Source organism: Triturus cristatus, chromosome 6 (genome assembly GCF_964204655.1).
Source record: "Triturus cristatus chromosome 6, aTriCri1.1, whole genome shotgun sequence".
Taxonomy (NCBI): domain Eukaryota; kingdom Metazoa; phylum Chordata; class Amphibia; order Caudata; family Salamandridae; genus Triturus; species Triturus cristatus.
In genome coordinates, this window is record NC_140589.1 from 1,219,576,384 (window position 1) to 1,219,599,392 (window position 23,009).

Consider the following 23,009-nt stretch of genomic DNA (forward strand, 5'->3'; position numbering starts at 1 on the left):
GAAACTTCATAACAAATAAATCTCCCAAGATGGCCACCGGAGACAAAAGAGCCCAAATGTAGCCCAAATTCACCCAGATGTAGCCCAAATATAGCCCAATGACAGAAGTGTGCAAAACACTTAATATTTTGTGTTTTTGCAGTGTTATATAGTGCAGACTTGTCAGGTATTGGAGTGCTTTACATGAGCATTGGTTACATCACACAAGAACAAATTCATTTTGGTTGTAGACATGGGGAGACTAAGTGATTTGACCAGAATCACTGAATGTCGAGCTGAAGCAGAAACTCCAACCTGGTTCCCCAGTTGCAAAGTCTGCAGTTCTGGAAGTAACACCACATCCTCTCCCCTAAGTGCAACATTTAATCAAGTGGTCAACTGGATAAAAAAACATAAAGATAACAAATAATTTAAAAGTGCTTTGTCGCTATTTGAAAACTCAGAAAATATGTCCTTATTTTAGTCTTTTAGAGCACTAACCATAATTTTGATGCCAATAAGACCCTCTCATATATGTAATTTCTAAAGGAAATGCTCTAGGTATTACAGTTTTGATTACATCAAGATGACGTCAGGCGTTCCACACTTTTGTAATAAATATAGAATGTTAGCAATCTAGTTGTTCATTAGGATACTGTTGAGAGGCAGAGGCCAGGGGTACGGACTCTGAAAATTGAAGGCAGGTAGGAGGGTGCAAAGGCAACAATTTAACCACACTGAGCAGGCAGGAAGGGCCGTGGCAGCACAACAGACTATGGAGGGCAGTGGAAAGGGGGGCAGGGGCAACAAACCAACAATACAGGACTTGCAAGAGAGGCTCTGGCAATGTAATAGACCATTGTGGGCAGAAGGAAGAGGCAATGGTAGTACAACCATACATGCCAACAGACCCGATTCAGCCAGGAAACGTCCAATGTTTTTAAGCTCAAATGGGCTTTATTTGATCTGTCTCCTGTCTACAATCTCCTCTTTTTCAATGTAACTCAAAACCCCAGTTTTTTTTCAAAATCTCCCTCTTACCAAGTTCAAAATGTTCGCAAGTATGGTACATTGGATCATGGAAGGAGATGGAGTAGGGACATGAACTTAGATAACAGAGGACAGGAGGGACATGTAGAGGTGCACCAAACTGATCCTGCAGGGCAGGCATCAGGGTTTGCAGCAGCACAATACACCACACAGGGCATGCGGGACGGGAGTGCAGCACAACAATCCATAGAAAGCAAGAGGGAGGGGACAGGACCATGCACATGGACAACAGAGAACAGAGGGGCAAGAGGCAATGGTAGCTAGCTGACCATAATAGACAGACAGGAGAGAAAGCTGCAGCATAACAGACCATAAAGGGCAGGAGGGACGGATCAGGGGCATTACAATGGAACAGACAAGCCAGGAGGGAGGGAGTAGGGGTCTGCACATGTAAACAGAGGGCTGGGGGCAAGGGGGCAGGGCAGGAGCAGCAAGATAGCCATGGAAGTCAGGCAGGATGGGCACTAGAAGCAAGACACACCATGAAGAGCAACAGTGAGACTGTGATGGCATACACACAGACCATGGAGGGAAGGTGGGAGGGGGTCAGGGGCAGCTAACTGACCACACAGGGAAGGTGGGAGGGGCCATGGCAGCACAGAAGACCATGCATGGCAAGTGGGAGGGTTAGTGGCAGCACAATGGCTATGATGGGCAAGAAGGAGGGTGCAGGCACAAAGGACCATGGAGGATAGAAGGGAGGGTCAGGACCTGTGCACAGACAAGAAAGTTCAGGGGAAGGGGCCTCACAACAGACCGCACCGGGCAGGCAGGAGGAGCAGTTGCAGCACAACAGACCAGGGAAGGCAGAAGGGTGTGGCAGTACAATGGACCATGTAGGACAGGAGGAAGAGGATAGGGGCATGGCATGTGGACAGGCAGGGTGGAGGTGGCAGGGACAGGTTACAGTCATCTGACAATGCTAGGCAGGTGGGAGGGGAGAGGCAGCTTAACAGAACACTCAGAGTAGATAGGAGTGGCAGGTCCATGGAACATGGTGGGCAAAAAGGATGGAGCAGGGGCATGCACAAAGATATCGGAGGGCAGGGGGAAGGAGAATAGGGGCAGCAAGCTAAGCACAGAGTTTAAGCAGGAGGTCAATGATGGGGCATAGAATTGGGCAATGGAGGGCAGGAGGAGTGGACTGTACATCATACTAAATTGAGGGCAGTGGCAGCACATCAGACCATGCATGGCAGGAGGGAGGAGGCTAGTCCATGGATTCACACAACAGAGGATAGGGAGGAGGGGGATGGGGCAGCAAGCTAACTGTTCAGAGAAGGCGGGTATTAGGAACTTTATTGTTTTTAAAACGTGTGTCTGTGCGAACTACTTAAAATATGAACAAGTATGCAGCATAATCTCACTTTTATTCAGGAAGAAGAGGACGTTTGTGACTGACTCCGGGCTCACTTGGAAGAAACACCCCCTGACCCTCCACCCCCTATCACAAAATGTAATGCCCGTGAAAAGGGTAGGTGAACACAGTGTTATATAGAACATAGTCCTGAGAGCACGATTGAAAATGAAAACTAGATATACTGTATGGTATAAACTATGCACCAAAAAGTGTGATATAAGATGAACCGGGCGTGAAATATAATATGCAATACATTGTGCGCAATTACAGATTCATTGGAGAGCGCGAGATAGCACAGGCACTAGCGCTTGCTATGCGATATGCGCCTTGGAGTGTAATATGCACAGGGCAGTGTTGTGTAACCTAACTAGTCTCTAAAGTTGTAATATAAAATATGTGCTGGGGAGTGTAACGTTGCATATGATATGCACTGTGACAAAGATATGGATCCCAGATTGTAATATGTATGGCATAGCACTGTGCGTTATAACATAGGCATCGAGGAAGGCACGTTAGATGGGGCAATATAACCCGTGTGAAGACAAGTGTGGCATGACATATTCACGGGGTGGTGTTACAGTGCACATGGGCTAGTGAGTGTCATAGCATATGCACTAGCTAGTGGAATACAACACAGAGGTGTGTGGCACTCAGCAGGCAATGGTGGGTGTAACACAGCATTGGGCTCTGCCAGGAGCGCGCTGTGACTCTCAAGTGATGTTCGTCCCCTTTCCAGAGAGTAAAATAAAAAGTATTACACATCCGGCAGTGGATGTGTGTTTTATTAACCGTGAGGGGGGTTTCTTGCATAGTTTTGGTCGAATTTTTGTCGAATCCCCTTTGAATGGCTTGGTGTGCATGTGTATTAAATGTGCCCGTCAATAGCTACCCATGTTTGTATAAATAAACGACAAGGGTGTCTACCGGGATTAGGCACGGTAGGGCATCAGACATGTCAGAGCTTCACTAGTGGTGTAAATACATTCCACGTGGATTCATTGTATGCATAGTCGCCTTTTAATGAGTATCACGCAAATCGTCATGGTGATAGGTATGTACGGTTTGTCCAGCATGTCCTAGGTGTGTCTATAAATATATATTTTTTTAAAATAATAAAAAACAGTGGTTGGGTCTGGGATTGGGGTCAAAAAAATATAATTAGGAGACAGGCCCTGGGGGATGGGGTCATCAGGGCCAATAAATTAGAATAAGAAGGGGAACCACACAGCCCCCCTTCTTAAAAAATTAAAATAAATAAAAGACTGGCATCGTGCCGGAGGCCACGCCCCCTCCTTGCAGCACTCTGCAAACGCACCCCCTGGCGAATTGTAAGTTGGGGAATTAATTCCTCTTCAATACTGAGGGTCCCTGAGGGCCAACTAGCCCAACAGGCATCTCCAGTATGCGCCAGGGAGCTGCGCTGCAGACAGGTGTTCTGAGGCCAAGCCCCTTTTTACACCTCTCTGCAACGCAGCTCTGTGGCGCTTACTGGAGGTACCTAGTGGTCTAGTTTGACCCTAGGGACCCTTAGGATTCAAGGGGACTTAATCTCTCAACTTAGAACAGCCACAGGGCGCGTTTACACAGTGGTGAAGGGAGGGGACGGGGCCTGAGGTGACGTGTGCAAACACGCACTATGGCACGTTTTAAATTGGGGATATAATTTCCCTTCAATACTGAGGGCCCCTGGGGGCTAACTAGCCCACCAAGTGCATCCAGTAAGCGCCACTGAGCTGCATTGCAGAGAGGTGGTCCAGGCCGTGCCACTTTTTACACCTCTCTACAACGCAGCTCTGTGGCACTTACTGGAGGTACCTAGTGGGCTAGTTGGACCCTAGGGACCCTCAGGATTCAAATGAACTTAATCTCCCAACTAAAAACGGACACAGGGCGTGTTTACACAGTGGTGAAGGGAGGGGGCGGGGCCTGAGTTAACGTGTGCAAAAACGCCCTGTGGCCTGTTTTAAGAGGTAGTTTTAATCCCCCTGCCGTATTATATACTAGGGGCTTATAGAGGAGGTCATGCTAATCACAGGGGGACCCCAATGCATAATGTTCCCTAGTGTGTGTAGGTGTTTTCACTGTATTCTAAGTTTCTTTTAACATAGCACTGGCTCTAGGACTGGTTAGTCAGACTCAGTTACCACTAGTATCCGTCGGAAAAAGTTGAGGGTACAGGATGATTTTGCAACAAGGCTTCTTTCTGCTCTTCATTTTGTTCTTTCTGCACGTTATCCTTCTTCCTGCACTTTTCTTCGTCTTTGAGGACTTCTGTTGGTTCTTTCTGCACTTCTTTTTTTTCTTTCTGTGCATTTTTTCTTCTTTCTTCACATGTCCTATCTCTGTAGGCATAGTTAGAAATTAGCATTTAAAAAACCTTTGATATTCACAGAAAAAACCATAGGTTTCAGGCACGTTATAGTTAGGAATTAGCATTTAAAAAACCTCAGAAATTCACTGAAAAAACCATAGGTTTCAGGGGTGTTATAGTTAGCTGGACTTTTCACTTGTACAAAACCATTGAAATTCCCCCGTTATAGTTAGTTCAGCTAACTATAACTCGCGCGCCCGCAATGCACTGCTGATGACGTCACATATTACATCACTCATGACATGGTTAGTGACATCACTCATGACATCACTGATGACATCTCAAATGACATCACTGATGACATCACTGATGATATCATCCTTGTGATAGAGTGGCAGACCTCCTCTCACCCTAATATAAACTTTGATACACACATTCAAAAATAGAGACTAAAATTTTCAAAACAATGGACATACCAATACCAGTTACAACAACCTCTTCAGTAATTCTAAGATCCACATACACATCCACTCATTCACCAACAGTCCTATACAGTCACTCATACATGTACTCACTCATCATATGTACTCATACACCTATACATCCTGCTACACAATGCCACTCATCCACAGAGTTACTCACACACATAGTCACTCATGCTAATAAAGAATCAAACATACATTTACTTGCATATACAGTTATACACACACCACCACACTTACTTCTACGGAAACTTACACATACTTAGTCTTTTAAACAATCACTTATAGAAACACATACTTATTCATACAGGAACTCTTTCAATCTGTCACTCTCACATTTACTCACTTATATACACCAATAGTCACATATACTAGTTTAAAACATATGTAGTTACTCATAAAGACACTATTGAGACAGACATTCACTCACTAACACACCCATACACACACTCATCCACCCATACAGTCCTGCACACATGCTGTCTTCAACACATACAAACAGTGAGTCACTCATTCATGCACCTATGCACTACGTAATACCCCCCACCGAACCATGCAGACACTCAGACTGATACTCAAAAACTCAACTAATAACCTATATAGACACCCATGTAGCTACTCACAAACCCATGCAGCCACTTATACACAAAGTGAGAGACTGATACAGATATTTACATATTTAAACATTACTCACTAAGCCATGTATTCACTATGATACACTTAATCAGTCAGTTACACAATCAAGTTTTCAAAAACAAATCATCCATTTAGACACTTATATACCCATTTATTCTTCCATCGACCTTGAGATATACATATATAAAACATATTTAATTTTCAGAAAAAAAACACATTCACTGGATGATGTCATCAGTGATGTCATCAGTGATGTCATTTGAGATGTCATCAGTGATGTCATGAGTGATGTCATCAGTGATGTCACTGACCATGTCATGAGTGATGTAATATGTGACGTCATCAGCAGTGCATTGCGGGCGCGCGAGTTATAGTTAGCTGAACTAACTATAACGGGGGAATTTCAATGGTTTTGTACAAGTGAAAGTCCAGCTAACTATAACACCCCTGAAACCTATGGTTTTTTCAGTGAGTTTATGAGGTTTTTTAAATGCTAATTCCTAACTATAACGTGCCTGAAACCTATGGTTTTTTCTGTGAATATATGTATGTATATATATTTGTAGATATATATAGATATATATCTTCACTGAAAAAAACATAGGTTTCAGGCACATTATAGTTAGATATTAGCATTTAAAAAACCTTACAAATTCACTGAAAAAAATAGGTCTCAGGGACATTATAGTTAGAAATTAGCATTTAAAAAAACCTTACAAATTCACTGAAAAAACCATAGGTTTCAGGCACGTTATATAGAAATTCTGCCGTTATAGTTAGTTCAGCTAACTATAACTCGCGCCCCCGCAATGCACTGCTGATGACGTCACATATTACATCATTCATGACATGGTCAGTGACATCACTGATGACATCTCAAATGCCATCAATGATGACATCACTGATGACATCATCCAGAGACTGTATGTTTCTATAAAGTTTAAATATGTTTTATATATATTGCAAGGTGTATTGAAGAATGAGTGGGTGTATAAGTGTCTGGATGAAGGATTTAGAAGGTGCGTGACTGACTGTATAAGTGAGTGATTAAATGTGTCTAAGTGAATGCATGGGTTAGCGACTAAGCTGTGTGAATGTATGTATCAGTCTGTCTGCTGTTGTATAAGCTGCTGCATGGGTTGGTCAGTAGCTATTTGAGTGTCTATATGGGTTATTGATTGGTTGCCTGAGTATTTGTATGGGATACTGAGTGTGTGTGTGGGTGGGTGGGAGGTGTGTGCATAGATGTTTGAGTGGTTGATTCACTAGGTGTATGGGTTGAAGAGTGCATGTGGAAACAGCTGTATGGGTGGGTGAGTGTGTGTATGGGTGTGTTGGTGAGTGAATGGATGTCTCAGTGGTACATGTCCAAGTAACTGCATATGTAAAAGACAGTGTTTGTGAGAGTTGGAGTATATAAATGACTATATGTGAGAGTCAGTGATTGTGAGAGTAGCTATATGGATGAGTGTATACTTGTATCATCAATTGTATAACAGAGTAAGTATGCGTTAGTATCTGTATGAATAAGTGAGGTGGTGTGTGTATAACTTGAAATGGAAGTGTGATTGATTCTTTGCATGACTATGTGTGTGAGTAACTCTGGATGAGTGGCGGTGTGTGAATGTCTGTAAAGGTGTATGAGTGCATATGATAGTCTCATATTGATGAGTGACTGCATGCATGAATGACTGTATGGGTGAATGACTGGATGAGTGTATAGACCTAGGAATCAGTGAGTGAGTGAGTATGTAGTAACTGGTATTGGTGTGTCTATGGTTTTGAAAATGGTCATCTGTATTTTAGAATGAGTGTATCAAAGGTTATATTAGGGTGTGAGGAGGTGTATCAGATTTTCATGTGGATGATGTCATCAGTGATATCATCAGTGATGTCATTTGAGATGTCATCAGTGATGTTATCAGTGATGTCACTCACCATGTCATGAATGATGTAATATGTGACGTCATCATCAGTGCATTGCGGGGGCGCGAGTTATAGTTAGCTGAACTAACTATAACAGACGAATTTCTCTGGTTTTGTACGAGTGAAAATTCCAACTAACTACAACGTGCCTGAAACCTATGTTTTTTTCAGTGAATTTCAATGGTTTTTTAAATGCTTATTTCTAACTATAGCGTCCCTGAAACCTATGGTTTTTTCAGTGAATTTCTAAGGTTTTTTAAATGCTAATTTCCAACTATAACATCCCTTTAACCTATGGTTTTTTCAGTGAATTTCAAAGGTTTTTTAAATGCTAATTTGTAAGTATAATATTTATAAAACCTATCTTTTTTTCTATAAATTGCAAGGTTTTTTTAATGATATTTTGTAACTGTAATATCCTATATTTTCTCTTATTTTGTTCCTTTTATTTTAAATATGTAATGTCTTATGTCTTTTAAACTTTATATATATTTTTTTTGCATAAATATTGGAGTCGAGTACCCATCGTGTACCTATCATGATGGGTGCACGGATTCAAGCCGCCATATTGCGAAAGTCGAGAACGATGCGCGTTTGGTATGCAACATGTGCGCGGTGCCTGGCCCTGCGTAACATCATATACGTACTGGGTCACGTCATGTGCGTGTTTCGTATGTGACGGGTGCACGGTGCCTGGCCCCGCGTAATGTCATATATGTACTGGGTCGTGCCATATGCGCGTTTGGTATGTGACGGGTGTGCGACTCCCGTAAAAAAAAATGTATGTTTCAAAACTCTATGGGGCAGATTTACAAGCCCCTTGCGCCTCTTTTACGCCACCGTTGCGTCACTTTTGTGACGCAGCGGCGGCGTAAAGCCAGCGCCATGCTGTGGGGTATTACCAACGTGACGCATCTGGGAGGTGCATCACGTTGTGAAGCCTTGCGCCACATGTAGGCGTTCCGGCGCAGGGGGAGGGCGTTCCGGTGCAGGAACGCCTCCTAAAAGTGGCCATGCTGCGTCAAAACCCTGCGCCTGCTTGAAGCAGGCATAAGAATTGACGCAGCATGTTAGGGATAGGGCACCCCCGAGCCTTGCTGGAGCTGCGTCGCGCTTGCGATGCAACTCCAGCAATGCGCAGCCTTTCCGACGGGGAATGCGTCACGCATCTGCCCATCCGAGCGCCACGGTGCGCCGCATTGTAAATGCGGTGCATCAGTGGTAGCACACGGGTGGGCAGATGCGTCGCAACTCTTCTGGCACCTCTCTGCTGATTAGCAGAGATGCGCCAGAAGTCGTAAATCTGCCCCTATGTATATAACTTTAATGTATATATGAGGGCCATAGATTATCAAAACTATTTATAAAGTCCTGGCCAATCGATTGTTGAGTGTCGTGTGCGACCTTATACATCCGGACCAATGCGGCTTTATCCCGCACCGCAACACCGCTCTTAACTTGCGGCGTCTTCACGGTGCCCTTGCCAGGGCGGAGTTCCTCTCCGAACCGGCCGTGCTGGTTTCTTTGGATGCCACGATGGCCTTTGACACTATTGAGTGGCCATTCCTCTGGGCCGTCTTGGATAAATTCGGCTTTGGAGAGGGATTTATTGGCTGGGTGAGGCTCCTTTACACGGGACCCATGGCTCAAGTGGTGGTGAATGGGCGGGTCTCTCGGCCCTTTGCCCTTGGCAGGGGCACGAGGCAGGGGTGCCCGTTGTCCCCGTTGCTTTTTGCTCTCGCCCTGGAGCCACTCGCTGCCTGGCTCCGTTGGGAGCCCTCGCTTAGAGGGATCCGGTGGGGCCCGGGCTTTGAAGATCGGGTCTCGCTGTATGCGGACGACATTCTCCTGTATCTCACCTCACCACGGCAGTCGCTCAACGTCCTCTTTGACGTTCTGACCTCCTTTGGGAACAATTCGGGTCTCACGATCAATTGGTCTAAATCCTGCGTTTATCCCATCTCTGGTGGTCCTCCTCTCCTGCCGCCTCGGCTCCCGATTCAAATATCTCTGCGCGGCTTTAAGTACCTGGGGATATACGTTTCGCTGGACCCGGCGGCTCGCTATGAGCAGAATCTCCTGCGTCCACTTCGGCGACTGCGGGAGGACACGGCCCGGTGGTGCAGGCTGCCCCTGTCCCCGCTGGGTCGGGCCGCGCTGTTCAAAATGATGTCCCTTCCCAGGTTCCTCTATGCACTCCAGAACTCCTTCGACGTTATCCCAGTGGCCTACTTTCGGGAGGTGGAGAGCCTGCAGAGGAGACTGGTGTGGGACGGGCGGGCGCGTATTGCTCTTGCCAAGCTCACTCTCCCCTGGTATGACGGGGGCATCGCGCTTCCTGACATTCGCAGGTACTATTGGGCCTCGCAGCTATCTGCCATTAACCACGCCACGTATGCGCCCGGCTTGAATCCGGCGTATGAGATGGACAAGTTCCTGCTTCCCGGCGGGAACTACAACAGGGCACTTTATTCCCGCCTGGCTGGCCGGACCCTTACGGGTCCTACTAAGATTGCTGTGCGGACCTGGAGGGCTGCCACGGCGGCCATGGGCTGGAGTGAGCGATTAACATGTGCTACTCCCTTGTTTGCCTCCGACCGCCTGGGCAGCTTGTGGACCACGAAGGGGTTTGACCAGTGGGACACGATTGGTATCAGCAAAGTGGGAGACCTGTGGCACAAGGGCGCGGTCAAGACTTTCGCGGTGCTCCAGGCAGAATACGAGCTGACCGACAGGGAGTTCTTCCGCTACGCCCAGGTTCGACACGCCCTGCTCTCGGTCTTCGGGGAGGGGACCAGGATCCCTGTTTCCTCGCCCCTCGAGGACCGCCTACTTGACGGACATGTCCCTGATAGTACTATTTCTTTAATTTATAAAAAATTAATTAATCACCGGGCGGACCTTTTTGTGCGCCTTCGGGAGGCTTGGACTGGGGATGGGGTGGAATTGGACGACGAAGATTGGCAGTCTGCACTGTCGTCCCCCAAGGAGGTTGCCATTCCGGCTCGTCTCCGGTTGGTACAGCTCAAGATTCTCCACCGGGTGTATGTGACGGGTCCGCGCTTGGTCTCGATGGGATTTTCCGACGACGGGCTCTGTAAGCGAGGCTGTGGGCTCAGCGCCACCTTTCTTCATATCCTTTGGGAGTGCCGCGAGGTGGCGGACTACTGGCGCCGGGTCCACACGGTAATGGGACAGGTTACTGGGGTTGTGCTGCTGCCGGAGGTGCGTCGCTGTGTCCTGAATGTGTGGGAGCCCAATGACTACAGCGCGGCTCAGACTCGGTGGGCGGCCCTAGGGAACATGATTGCCAAGAGGGACATAGCGCAACTTTGGGGCGCTCAACGGCCGCCCACCGTGTCAGTATGGAAGGAGAATATGGACTGGTGTATGTTTAGGGAGAAGACAGTGTATGTGGCCCGTGGCAAGCCGGGGGCATGGGGTAGCATTTGGGGGCAATGGAACGCGTATCGCGGAGGCATCTGTACGCCCCCCCTGGTAGACACTGATATCGCCATGTCCCCCTGACCCTTGATGGTTCCTGGCGCCTTTTGGAACAACTACATATGGACGTTCATCTCCCTTGACCCCCTCCCCCCCCCTCCGTCCCCGGCCTCCCGGTACTCCTCTCTTTAGCGGATTGCTCAATTGTCCTGACGGGAGTTTCCCGGGGGGAGCCTGATCCGCACTGGTTTCCCTCACAACTCGCCTTTTGTTTTTTATTGTTTTTTCTTTTGTTTTTGTGATTGTTGGACTTACGCTTCCTGTTCCTCGAGAACTATCTGGAGCCACTGCGGGGCAGCGCCCTGGGAACTGATTGCAGCCTTGATATGTGTAGATTTCCTTCTGTACCTAGCGGCCGGCCCGGGTGGTTGTAGGCCCGTACTTGTAACCGAATTATTGTTCAATAAAAACTTTTTCAAAAAAAAAAAAAAAAAAAAAAAAAAAAAAAAAAAAACTATTTATAAAAATAATATATTTTCGTGCTCGGTGCACGCTGATTGCCGGGAGCGCGACTCCCATGTGTTTTTAAAAGAAAGCATTTGATTGGTTTATAAGGTTTTCCATTCTAGCAGTTGAAAGACCCCACCCATTTTTCTCATTCTCTCTGCAGCATCACTGGAGAGACACCTGTTGTGCTTTTGCAGCTACTTTGTAAATTTGTTTGGTGTTTGCTGGAAAAGTATAGAAATGGCTTCTTCAAATCTGGATCCAGAACTTCCATCTGATGATGAAGACATCGAAGGACCACCTCCCAAGAAAAGACCTGAATCCATTGTCTGGAAGTTTTTCACCATACCAGATGGTGAAAAGAAAGTTAATGCTCGGAAGGTGAGCTGTACTCTATGTCCTCGGATTTTGTCAAGAGAAAGTGACAAAAAGTACTCATGTGGGACATCGAGTATGTACAAACATCTGCAGACAATCCATCCGAGACATCTTGCACGAGAGCAGCTGCGAGGTGAACAAGAAAACATGCAGCAAGCTGACCAGGGAACGGGTCCCAGCACTTCTGGAGCATCAAGCACCTCGTCTCGAGGTCCGAACATTTGCACCGAGTTGGCCGACGTGGAACAGCATTGCATAATATGCAAAGCCATATTATGTTGTGATGAACAATCTGTTGATGCTGTTTGTTCTGCAGCAAGGAATCATCGATGCAAATTTTTATTTTTTATTTTTATTGGAATGAGTTTATAATTCCAAAAGTTAAGACTTTAGCCTGCTGCTTTTTTGAGTTTTCCAAAAACACTCCCAAAATTTACAAAATAGTTTAAAAAAACACAAAAAAAATTTAAAACAAAAAAGAAGAAGTAACTACCTTATCTGGTTAAAAAAGAGAAATAACTGCATGCTAATGTCTGGGTCATTGCATGAGTACATGTGTAGATCATGATTGATTCAAAGAGTGCATGGGAAGTGCACAGGTGATTGTAGCACTGCATGTGTTAGTGCCTGGGTCATTGCATGAGTACATGGGTAGTGACTGGATGATTAGAGTACTGCAAGGAGAGTGCATGGTGAATTTATGAATGCTTGGGTTTTGGCGGAGTGATTGGATAAGTACATGGGGCTGGCTGGGTTATTGGAAGAGTGCGCAGGGAGTGACATGGGGATTGCTGGAGTGCATAAATAGTGCTCTGGGGATTGTAGCAGTGCATGAGTTAGTGCCTGGGTCATTGCATGAGTACATGGGTAGTGACTGGATGATTAGAGTACTGTAAGGAGAGTGCCTGGTGAATTTATAAGTGCTTGGGTTTGGCGGAGTGATTGGATAAGTACATGGTGCTGGGTGGGTGATTGGAGGAGTGCATGGGTAGTGGCAGGGTGATGGCTGGACTGCATGGGCAGTGCTCAGGGGATTGTAGCAGTGCATTAGTTAGTGCCTGGGTAATTGCATGAGTACATGGGTAGTGACTGGATGATTATAGTACTGTTAGGAAAGTGCTTGGTGAATGTATAAGTGTTTGGGTTTTGGTGGAGTGATTGGATAAGTACATGGTGCTGACTGGGTGATTAGAGGAGTGCATAGCCAGTGACAGGGAGATGGCTGGACTGCATGGGTAGTGCTCTGGGGATTGTAGCAGTACATGTGTTAGTGCTTGGGTCATTGCATGAGTACATGGGTACTGACTGGAGGATTAGAGTACTGCAAGGAGAGTGCATGGTGAATTTATAAGTGCTTGGGGTTTGTCGGAGTGATTTGATAAGGACATGGTGCTGGCTGGGTGATTGGTGGACTGCATGGATAGAGACAGAGCGATGGCTGCACTGAATGGGTAGTGCTCAGGAGATTGTAGCACTGCATGTGTTATTGCCTGGGTTAATGCTTGAGTACATGGGTACTGACTGGATGATTAGAGTTCTGCAAGGCGACTGCATTGTAAATGTATACGTGCTTGTGTTTTGGCGAGTGATTGGATAAGTACATAGTGATGGCTGGGTGATTGGAAGAGTGCACAGGGAGTGACGGGTATTGCTGGAGTGCATATTTAGTGCTCTGGGGATTATAGCAGTGCATTAGTTAGTGCCTGGGTCATTGTATGAGTACATGGGTAGTGACTGGATGATTTCAGTACTGTAAGGAGAGTGCATGGTGAATTTACAAGTGCTTGGGTTTTGGCAAAGTGATTGGATAAGTACATCGGGCTGCCTGGGTGATTGGAGGAGTGCATATGGAGTGACAGGGGATTGCTGGACTACATGGATAGTTCTCAGGGGGGTGTAGCAGTGCATGTGTTAGTGCCTCGGTCATTATATGAGTATATGGGTAGTAACTGGATGATTAGAGTATTGCAAAGAGAGTGCATGGTGAATTTATAAGTGCTTGGGTATTGGCAGAGTGATTGGATAAGTACATGGTGCTGGCTGGGTGATTGGAGGAGTGCATAGGCCATGACAGGGAGATGGCTGGACTGCATGGGTAATGCTCTGGGGATTGTAGCATTGCATGAGTTAGTGCCTGGGTAATTGTATGAGTACATGGGTATGGACTGGCTGATTAGAGTACTGCATGGAGAGTGCCTGGTGAATTTATAAGTGCTTGGGTTTTGGCGGAGTGATTTGATAAGGACATGGTGCTGACTGGGTGATTGGAGGAGTGCATAGAAAGTGACAGGGAGATGTCTGGACTGTATAGGTGCGACCTGAGTGTTTAAAGGAGTGAATCAGTACTGTGTAGGAGGTTAGAGGACTGCAAGGGTAGTGCACAGGGGATTTTAGCAGTGCATGTGTTACTGCCTGGGTCATTGCATGAATACATGGGTAGTGACTGCATCATTAGAGTGGTGCAAGGAGAAAGCATGGGAGAATTTATAAGTGCTTGGGTTTTAGCAGAGTGATTGGATAAGTACATGGTGCTGGCTGGGTGATTAGAAGAGTGCACAGGGAATGACAGGGGGATTGCTGGACTGCATAGGTACTACCTGGGTAATGGGAGGAGTAAATGAGTAGTGTGTAGGTGGTTAGAGGTGTGCATGGAAAGTGCACAGGGGTTTGTAGCAGTGCACGAGTTAGTGCCTGGGTCATTGCATGAGTACATGGGTAGTGACTGGATGATTAGAGTACTGTTAGGAAAGTGCTTGGTGAATGTATAAATGTTTGGGTTTTGGTGGAGTTATTCGAAAAGTACATGGTGCTGACTGTGTGGTTAGAGGAGTGCATAGCCAGTGACAGGGAGATGGCTGGACTGCATGGGTAGTGCTCTGGGGATTGTAGCAGTACATGTGTTAGTGCCTGGGTCATTGCATGAGTACATGAGTAGTGACTGGATGATTAGAGTACTGTAAGGAGAGTGCATGGTGAATTTATAAGTGCTTGGGTTTTGGTGGAGTGATTGGGTAAGGACATGGTGCTGGCTCAGTGACTGGAGGAGTGCACGGGTACTACCTGGGTAATTGAAGGAGTGATTGAGCAGTGTCTAGGCGGTTAGAGGATAGTATGGAAAGTACACAGGTGAATGTAGTACTGCACGTGTAGAGCTTCAGTTACTTAATCTTACCTTATTTATAGTATATATGAAAGTCTTTGAAACAATTTTTTCAGTTTTTTTTAATAATCTAAATCTTAAAAAGTTTCAAACTTTAGAATTTGGGTCTGTAAAAGAGAAGAAAATTACAGTTATAACATATAATATTATAGTTTGAAGAACACAACATAATTTTACAATGACATAACATATGCAATTTGCCTTTTTTTTGCTGTTTTCAGACTCTATTGAATTTCACCATGCACAGTGATTTCAATGTTGATCATCATGTAACAGCGGGCAAAAAAATACAATCAATAAGTTTGTAAAAAAAAAAACAAATCTGTGTTAAAAATATTTACAACAGACTCAACTATCTGTTTACTTTTCCTAAAATAAACAACATCAATAACATTGCATATAATACAAAGATCAAATATATGAAATATTTCTTTCTAAAACAATTTTGTAAATACAATATCAAAGAACTGAAACACTAATTGAATCACCAATTCTAGATATCTTCCCTATAGGCCGAATGATGTTTCTGAAATCATTTGCATGGAGAATATCCAAAATACATTTCTTAATTCATATTGACATCTTTCCAATAGACCAAATGAAGTTTCTGAATTTGTTGTATTGAAAATTTCCCAAAATAATCTCATTAATTCCTGCTGGCATCTTCCCAATAGGCCGAATTATGTTCTCAGAACTTTGGCATAAAAAATATTAGGTATGCATTTGGTAATTCATTAGGCAACTGATATTTGAATTACAAATGGACATCATTACAATGTGTCCATCCTTTATTGCACTTTAAATACACAGTATAGTGTCCAGATGTGGTAGAAGCTCCATTGTGGAAAATAATTGCCACTGCTTTGAAAGTTCTTCCTGAAATTGACAGTTGACTTGTCACAAAATCTTTAATATTAGTTTGCTATTTTCTTCCAACTGGTCTGCAACGTTGTATCATTAAAATTACATATTGTCCAAATCTTTCTATAAATAATGTTGATAACATTTCAGATTTGCACTGACTACGTTCCATATTTTGATTTGCTGAATTTTCTAATTTTTTAAAGGACACTATTTTACAATCTGGTATTGTCAAATATATGAACCTTTTAGTGTCTATTTCAGTGGTAGAAGTAAATGTACAATCTTCACATTCATGTTTCCATCTGTCCTTCATCTTCCAATACTGCAAGCACAAACATAAAAAATTCTTGAGCATCTTACTGTACATTAAGTGTAAATTGTGAAGAACCAGAACATATATCCAGAAAATTCCAAATGCCAGAAACACTTTGGATTTTAGTTTTATCAGTTCTCAAGTTTTCAAAAATAGAATGCACCATGGAACAAAACCTTTTTTCTCGATTCTCTATAATTTGTGGTTGGAGATTTTCTAGAAAAAATACGACGTTCACCACTACATTAGCATAGCAGTTGATACCTGAACTATTTTCTAACTGATATCCTACAATATCTCACACTGTCCATTTTTTTTTTGGTTTGGAACCTCAACATTCTCATATATTTGTTTTCGACCTACTACATGCTTTTCATATACAGGATATTCACCTAAGTCCGGAGCATACAGTCTTCTTAACCGATTATACTCTCGTACACAATTCGCATCTTCACTGATCTTTCTCTCATCAAAATAAATCAAAGACACTCCAGATAAAGTTCTGACTCGGGACAATGCAACGTATGCCATTCCCTCTTTAAACACGGTACTTCCAATGTTTACCAAAGCACTGTCTACTCCTAAACCTTGAGATTTATGAATGGCCACCGCATATGCTAAAGAAAGTGGAAACAGTTTTCTACGAACATATAAGTCTTTAACAAGCAAACAACTAACAGAACAACGTCCAATCTGTTTTACTTCTTCAATCTGATCAAATTTAATCTTCAAAAATTCAATTCCATCTCTATTTGGATAATTAACAAAATCAACAACTTTTCCCATTGCTCCATTTACTAATCCTTTTTCCACATCCAAATTACGCCATAAAATTACCCAACAGTTTTCACATACATATAAATTCTTTTCTAAACCAGCAGTTTTAGATATAGATTTTTCCAAAGAATCCAATTTTGTTTTTAATTTTTCTGACAAAATAATAGTAATTCTTTCGTGCACTATTTTATCAACAGCTTCCATTTTTATTATGTGTTGTTTTTCCAGCTTTAAAAGTTCTTCATTGAATATAGAACACTCTCGCAGGGTTGTAATTAAGCAGATTATAGATTTCTTTTCTCCAATTTTTTTGTATATTCTTTCCGGAGCAACATTTTCATTTGGAAACAAGTTTGTGAGTAGCCAACTTTGCAAAGCTTCTTTACCATGTTCTGTCAATACACCAATTTTTATATCTTGAAGAATGCTTCCATAATCTTCATCACTTGCCTTTTTACATATCTTTAAGAAGTTCTTTTTGTATTCAAAATATGACCAAATGTTGACATTTCCAATACTTCTCAAAGATTTTCTGGATCTTCATGCACAAGTGTTTTAAAACTGGTTGCCCTTTTATGGGAGTAAGTTGCAGTAGATCGCCGAATACTATCACATGTTTTCTTCCAAATAACACATCATATTCTGTTTTTAAAATTTGCTGCATTCTTAAATGTACAAAGGCAAGCATTAAGTTTGAGACCGTGCTCACCTCATCAATGATCAGAAGTTTCATTTTCTTTAGTACTCTTGAAACTTCCAAACTAGCTTCTCCAGAAAGCTTGTGATATTCCAACTTGTTTTCATGTTCAACAGGTAGCATTAGTAAACGATGTAATGTAATCCCTTTAATGTTGTGTGCTGCTAACCCAGTTGGAGCGGTTACAACACAAGAAAAATGTGATTCAGTGGTTTTCTGTAAATAACTGGTCAAAACTTGAATTAAGAAACTTTTTCCCGTACCAGCTTGACCACTGATATACATTTGAATAGGTGTAAAAGATGTGTAGTTGCATTCTTTATTTTCATGAAGTAAACCATGGTCGATCTGTTGTGTAACTTGCTGATATATTTCTTTCTGTTCAATATTTAGTTGTTCTTCCAAGTTTCTTAAGTCCATAATATCGTGTTGAGCTTGATGCATTGCTGTTCCCACTTCACTCATGGCGATTGCTGCTTCATTTTCAAGAATTGGTTGTCCTAGTGGATCTTGACTCAGTGGAGCAGAACTTTGACTATCTTTAGAACTGTCTCTAGCAATCTCAGCTGCAATACTAGCTTCCTGTTCATTGTCTTCATTCAACATTAGGAGATAATTTGGAAAAACTGTGCATTCAATGCTATCTTTACATGCATTAAAAGAATCTTCATAGCACTGAAAATCTCCAAGTAATTCCATTTCAGTACGCCAAGGCTCGAAGTGTTGCAGAAGTGCTAAATAGTAAAATTCCCTTTTATCAGGAGTATCGCAACTCAGTTTCCTGTGATTAATCAGATTTCCTTTACTATGTTTCACCAAACATTCTTCTGAACCAATCACTGCATATTATTCTTCATTTATGTTCTCTGTAATATTTCTCTTAAAACTGTAATATTGCAGCACTGCATAGAGACATGTGTTTTCAAGATGGGGACTTCTATTTGGATAGTACGTATCCAACATGTTTGTTTTAACAATATCTGTGCTTTCCGGTTCATTTAATGCTAAATATTTGATTTCTAAACTTTGAATATAAACTTGCAGATGACAATCGATCCGAACATTCGTAGGATCCAATCTCTCGATGGGACAGCATCTTCAAACTAAAGCTATACAATTTTTTACTAAGAGTATTCTCTTGGGAAATTTCTTCCCACATTTCTTTCAACTCCGTCTCTTCATATTTTGTTATGTATGACATTACATACCGAGCAACAGCAATGGAATTATCCGCAACATACTGGATATCCATATTTGCATTCCACATCGACAAATTCACTGGATGATAATCATTAATATACTTTGATTGTTCACTTCTTTTTAAATTGTAAGTATTTTGGGGAGATTTTCTAGTGATAGTATGCCTCACTGCTGACATGAAACTGTTGACACTTCCTTTGGATATTACTGGACGTGGAAATCCAAATCGACATTTTGTATAAAACTTTTCCTTTGACTTGTATTTCCGTCAACAGTATTTGCCACATCGATGAGTTTGGAACCGTAAAACTTGTTGGGCCCGATTCACAGAACTAACTTAAGACAAAATCCTAAACTTACAACCATTTTGGTATTCACAGAAGGCACTTACTCATTTCGGTATTCACAGAAGGCACTTACTCATTTTGGTATTCACAGAAGTTAGGAGTCCTAACTTTAGGACTCCTAAATGCCTTCTGTGAACACCGAAAGTCTTAAAATTAGGATTTTTCTCAATTTAGTAGTAGTATAGTTAGGACTCCTAACTTTAGGGCTCCTAAATGCCTTCTGTGAATACCGAAAGTCTTAAAATTAGCATTTCTCTCAGTTAAGTAGTAGTAAAGTTAGGACTCCTAACTTTAGGACTCCTAAATGCCTTTTGTGAATACCGAAAGCCTTAAAATTAGGATTTTTCTCAGTCTAGTAGTAGTAAAGTTAGGAGTCCTGACTTTAGGACTCCTAAACTGAGAAAAATCCTAATTTTAAGACTTTCGGTATTCACAGAAGGCATTTAGGAGTTCTAAAGTTAGGACTCCTAACTTCTGTGAATACCGAAGTGAGTAAGTGTCTTCTGTGAATACCAAAATGAGTAAGTGCCTTCTGTGAATACGAAAATGGTAGTAAGTTTAGGATTTTGTCTTAAGTTAGCTCTGTGAATCGGGCCCTTAGTCTTAAGGTATTTTCTTCTCTTGTTTATGGTATAGCACATGTAACATAGTCTTTAATAAAAGATAAAACAGTCTCATCCGAATCAGTTCCAAATTTGGGTGCATCCTTGATCCATAGAAGCATATGAATATGACGAGCACCTCTAGCTTGGTACTCCTGTCACCAAAAGAAATCAATAACTTCTCCAAGAGGTGGATTGTTTTTATTGCAGATAAAAGACATCATAGCTTGAAACCTATGATTAAAATATCTGCTCACATTTACAAGATCCAAGGAACACAGTTCTCCAGGTGTCTTGAATTGAATGTTTTTAATATTTGAATTTGCTTCTTGAAGAAATTCAAGTAAATGGTCCCATGCGTATTTAGCACAGCTTAGTGTAACAAACCGCATAGGGGTTACTAAGTTCCTTAATAAACATTTAGGTTCTCCATGAAGACGATACCAATACTCATTAGTACCACGTTGACACGCCATCAAATTAATCAATTGAGATTCTAAATGATCGTCTCTCTGTTGTACTTTGTCCATGAATTCCTTTGCAGAAACACTTTGAAGATGAACTCCTGTTTTTAATATGTGGTTGACTGCATTTGAAAGTCCAGACAAGTCACTTTCAGACAAAAGATGAAATATATATGGAATACATTGTCGAAATCTTGGATCTTCTGAGTACAATCTTGTTGTTCGATATTCTGATGTTGGAATCTGTACTGGTCATTCGTCATATCGTCCACCTTTTCCAGTGGGGAAGAGCTGTGGAAAACAACGAGCTTCCAAACTTTTTTCCCAAACACTCATGGGAATCCCCTTCGCCTTCTGCATTTGGAATAATTCAATAGTATTTCCAATCACTTCCTTTGAATGTAAAGGATGTACACTAAAATGTTCATAAATTTCTTCACTTTTGGAGATGTCCACGTTTTCAATTTGGCCACTTGAAGTTTCGCTATCATCTCCTAAAACTATTTCTTCTTCTTCCACATACACATTTTTGTAGTAAACATTGTTTTTTATGAGATATAACGTAGCCTTTTGCTATTTGCTCACATCTACTAATTCTTGCCATATTTTCCGACTCTTCGTAGGAACACCATTAACTAGAATAACTACAGGTTTAGTTTTCTCTTTCTATACACCAATAGTTTCAATATTTTTCTTTAAATGAAAAGGTAAATACACAACTCTTCCTTTTAATCCTCTTTGTAAATCTGTGGGAGGCAACTTACCTGTTTTAGGCTCCATACGAACAATAACCTGAAACGGGTGCACAGATTGAATCAGAATGGACTAATAAGTATTTAAATCTACCAGTTCTCGAGGAATAGCTACCAACTCTAGGTTATTATATACAGCCCTAGCTGGCATTTTGTTGTCCTCTAATTTCGTATAACAATATTTAAAAATACGTTGATTAGTACCCAAATCAAAGCAATCACCTACCAACAAATAAGTCGCAAACTCTTTCCACTTATCATTGTTTTCTTTTTCACTTTTTAAATACAGATCAACATTCCTAGTTTGATTTCTATAGTGAGCTCGTCGACAACAAATACAAACATAGTTTGGTCTTTCACAACAAATTACCTTATACTTTGTAATTTCTTCTTCAAACTTCTCAGTACAACTATCTTCCACGTCTTCTTCAACACCTACGTCCATCAATCTCTTACTTTCTCTACACTCTTGCTCAGGATCAAAGTAGCGAAACTATTTAATCACAAACTTTTTTACATCTGGTACTGAGCCATGCAAAAAAGCACTGTTTAAATCACTTAATATTATTGCTGGACTTTTTGCGTAGTGCAATCTTCTTACTAACTTCCGCATTCTCAAGTGATGCACTGCTAACTGTGATGAAAAACACTTTTACACACTTTTCTAGAAAGATAAGCCAGAGAATGACCTTGCAAACCAGTATTTTTTTTATCACTTTGCAAGAATCTAGTCCTTGCAGCATCTTAATCTTTTGTTTAACACTTTTTTTACTGTACGCTCGTAAGAAATTTTGTAAAATATCAATAGACTCCTGTTGTATACTACAAATACTTCTACAATCCCAAGTATACACTGGGGCTTTAGTACGTCTCCCTAGAACTTCATCAGCTATCACTTCTTCTACATTTCTAGGAACTATCTTTTCTTTTTCAATTGCACAACCGTTCTTCACTTCATAAGCACGACCACTGGTATCAACTGCATGAACTAATGTATTGGTTTGAAAATAGCTCTCTTCATTAAAAAAAGGCTCTGAACTTGAAGTGAGCTTCCATTCACCCCAAAAAAATCACAAAAGTTAGTTTTGTTAATTAGTCTCTTCTTTTTACTTCTGGCCTTCATAAAATGCATTGGCTTATCTAATGATCACATTCTAATTAAAGTCAGCCAGTCAGTAAATCAAAAATCTTTATTTCGGACACTAGGACCATAAAAGCACATAAAAAGAATAATACATTATGTACAATTTCTGTCAACATGCTTTAAAATATCTAAAAGATAAATAACACAGTTTGATTTGCTGATCTGATTAAAACTAAAATGAATAATTTCCTTTTTAATTCAAAATCCTTTGCAACAATAGTTTCCATCTGTTTTTTCTTTTTATAAAATGCTGATCTTTTTTTTATATTTCTTGCCATCTTTTAATATATTTTGTACTACTCTATTGTGAAACATTTGTTTCCTTATTTCACCAAATTGATTAGTTGTTCTTTTACCATAGTTTGTTTTTTCAGAATGCGATTTGCCATTAATTTATCCTTTTTTCATTTAATTCTTGAGGTATTGTTTGTACTTTCTACATTGTGCAAACTGTTTCTAGTCCTTGAAAGTCTTTTGGATAGTGCACAGTGGATTATAGCAATGCATGTGTTAGTGCCTGGATCATTGCATGAGTACATGGGTAGTAACTGGATGATTAGAGTACTGCAAAGACAGTGCATGGTGAATTTATAAGTGTTTTGATTTTGGCGGAGTG